The sequence below is a fragment of the Corvus brachyrhynchos genome, unplaced genomic scaffold (assembly GCF_000691975.1).
Source record: "Corvus brachyrhynchos isolate BGI_N302 unplaced genomic scaffold, ASM69197v1 scaffold99, whole genome shotgun sequence".
Taxonomy (NCBI): domain Eukaryota; kingdom Metazoa; phylum Chordata; class Aves; order Passeriformes; family Corvidae; genus Corvus; species Corvus brachyrhynchos.
Window position 1 is genome coordinate 1620501 of NW_008239778.1, and position 2857 is coordinate 1623357.

General features: G+C 47.8%; 1 protein-coding gene across 1 annotated transcript in view; it reads left to right on the plus strand.

Annotated features, from left to right (window-relative positions):
* The first annotated feature begins 621 nt into the window (after positions 1–621).
* Positions 622–2857, plus strand: part of LOC103621601 (NADPH--cytochrome P450 reductase) — a 26155-nt gene continuing 23919 nt past the window's right edge. The window contains exon 1 of the mRNA XM_017742964.1: positions 622–762. The gene's annotated coding sequence lies outside the window, so the exon portion shown is untranslated. The remainder of the gene's footprint in view (positions 763–2857) is intronic.

Sequence of the window (2857 nt, forward strand, 5' to 3'; positions counted from 1 at the left end):
ATTTTTTTTGCTTAGTGGGGTGCAGTGATGCACACATCCCTTTTGCTAGATAGAAGGGAATGGGCTTTCTTCCAATATTTCTGTAATTCTCTGAGAAATCCCGAGGAGCTGTTGCACACATGCAGAGCGGCTGATTAATCTACTGCAAATGAGGAAATCGGTGTTTTGGGGAGGGCTGGTGAACCAGACCCTTCCTGAAAAACCCAGCATTGTCTCAGTACAGGTTTTTCTTGGGCTGGTTGACAGCAGTGAACCGGGGTGTGCATGGCATGGAGTGTGTCTTAGTTTTGCCCGTGGATGTGATTGTGCACAAGAACTGTATTTGCAGAACACAGAGCAGGGAGAATATGGAGCTACAGGAAGAAACGCTAATGAGTGTTTTCTTTTAATCTTTGAGTGTGAAAGCCTTGGAGAGTGAGGTGAAGAGTGGGCAGGAAGGAGGGGGGTAGTGTCACAAATCTGGCTTAACCCCCTGTTAATTAGTCCTGCTCTAATTGTGACAGAGAAGAACCTCTTGCTTGTCACCACCTTGCAGTTGCCTCCTGTTCAGTCAGTAATTTCTGGATTGGTGCCTCCTGGACAGCCAAGTGCCTTCTGCAACTTTTATTTTGTTCCTTGCAGAGCAGCTGGAGGAGCTTGACGGGGCCATACAACCAAAACTCCTTGAACTGTCTCCAGGGAGACTTTCCCTGCTGCTCACCACCCTCCGTGCTGGAGCTCACAGCCCCCACCAGCACTCGTTTGCAGATCCATAGGTGCAAGGTAACCCCTTTCTTTTGAGTGTCACAGGTTGTGGAGCACCTCTGGGTGCGGTTGGGTTTGGGGAGGGTGGCTGGCAGTGGGTGCTGGGAGTGCTGGTTTCTTTACCTGCAGCAAGAGCAGTGTGTGGAACTGTCTGACTGAAATCCCATTTGGTCTTTTCTCTGTCCTTTGCTTGTTGTGATGCAGCAAAGTTTGTGTTTGCTCAGTTCTGAAGGACTGGGGAAAAAGCTTCCCTGCTCAGGTCTGTGCTCCTGCCATCTCCTCCCCTGGTATAAAAGAAAACCACCTTCAATTGCCTCTGTGGCCATTGAACTTTGTTCTGTTTCCTGACGTGGGGTCTCCTGCCTCTAAAAACACAATTCGTAGAACTTGCATAATTTGCTTTCCCAATGTGATCATTTGATCCCAGGGATGAGATGACTTTTGTACACGCTGCTGTGGGAGTGAGTCACCAGCCCTGCAGTGACAGGTGCACCTCTGCCAAGATTGCTTTTTTATAGGCTTTGAAATTAAACTGATCAGAACAAATAATTACAGGCTGCTCATAATCTCTTGCTGTTGATCCCCAAGTAAATGTTCAAAGTTAATTGTATGCTGCTATCACCCATGGAATCCAGAAAGACCAGAAGCCATCTCTGGTGGCTTCTGGAGGGCCACAAGTCCAAATTGTGGCCAAATTTGACCCACGGTGGCAGATTACTGTTGTATTTTTGCTTAGTAATCAGCCATGTCCATCCCTCCAGTCACTCCTTTGCAAGGAATGGAGGTATTGATTAATTTACCTTCCTTTCTTGCTGTGTGGAGTAGGACATGGTGAGGTTTAGAGTTAGAGATGGGGTTGAATTTTTCTCCTTGGGAAAATCTGTCTCTGGCAGTGCATGGGAATTCTGCTGGGGAGGTTTAGCAACCAGCTTGGGAAGTTGGTAGGTCTGGCTCTGTAGTGCTGGCAAGTACCCTGGGTCTTGCTGCATGGTTGTTTGTGAAACACATCAATGGACTCTCTTTTACGGGTCATTGCTGTGCCTCCTCTCTTAACTCCAAGCTTTGGAGGAGCAAGTTGATAAAATACCTGTAAGGATTGTGCAAGCCCTGGTTGTGTAACAGGTTTCCATGCATAACTGCTGGAGGTAAGAGGAGCAGCTCCTGTTACCAAGGAACAAAAAACTCCTGTGTCAAATAGCTTCTCTTTGAGTTGATTGTGCTGGTGAGTTGGAGAGCTTCGTTTTTTTGTAGCTTGGGGCCAGCCCTTCAGCCTGGGGCCCCTGAGTTGTGTGATGTTCTGTGGCCTATGTCATGTTTTGGGTGTGGAATTGATGTTCTGAGGTCTGCTGTGGCCGTGGTTGTGTGTGATTGCAAGGGGCTGGGAAGTTGCCTGTATTTCCCAAATCATTTCAAAAAGGTGAGATCCAGGTCAGATTGCTGACCTGTGGCAGGCAGGGAGGTTTGTAGGGTGATTGACTGCACACCCTTCTAATAGGGCAGCCAGAGCAGGACAGCTCTATTGCTGAGTTACCAAGAGATGCAAGGATCATGCAGTAACACCTCCATTCCCTACAGCAGCGTAGGAGATGGGCTTGTCATGTCTGAAAAGCTCTTGCATCCTCAAGAGGAAGGTGGGCTTATAAATACAAAATGTCCTGGCTCCTCACAAACAGCTCTTGGTTCTCTTGAAATAAATAAATAAATCCCCAAAACGCACTGTTCTGATCAAAAGTCTTGACAATTCCTAAAACTTTGCAAGATCTGTTTAACCCTGTCCCTCTGGTGCTCTTTCAGCTGTTGATTTCAAATGAAACCTCTCAAAAGAGACCAGCATTGGAGGGTTTTGCTGTCCAAACTTTTCCTGGTGGAAGAGGTCAAAGTCTGTGGCTACTGACCTCATCCATAGGGCTCCTTTCCCAGTGGTGGCTGCAGGCAAAGCCACAGCCTGTCACACCAACCCTCAGCAAACTCAGGCACAGGGTGAACAAACAGCCTGTGGGGAGGAGAGGAACTTCCAGCTGTGGCTGTGGCACCACAGGGTACAGAACTGGCAGAAGGGGCTGCTGAAAAAATGTCATCTTCCCTCTTGATCTTAGAAAAACATCTTCAGCAG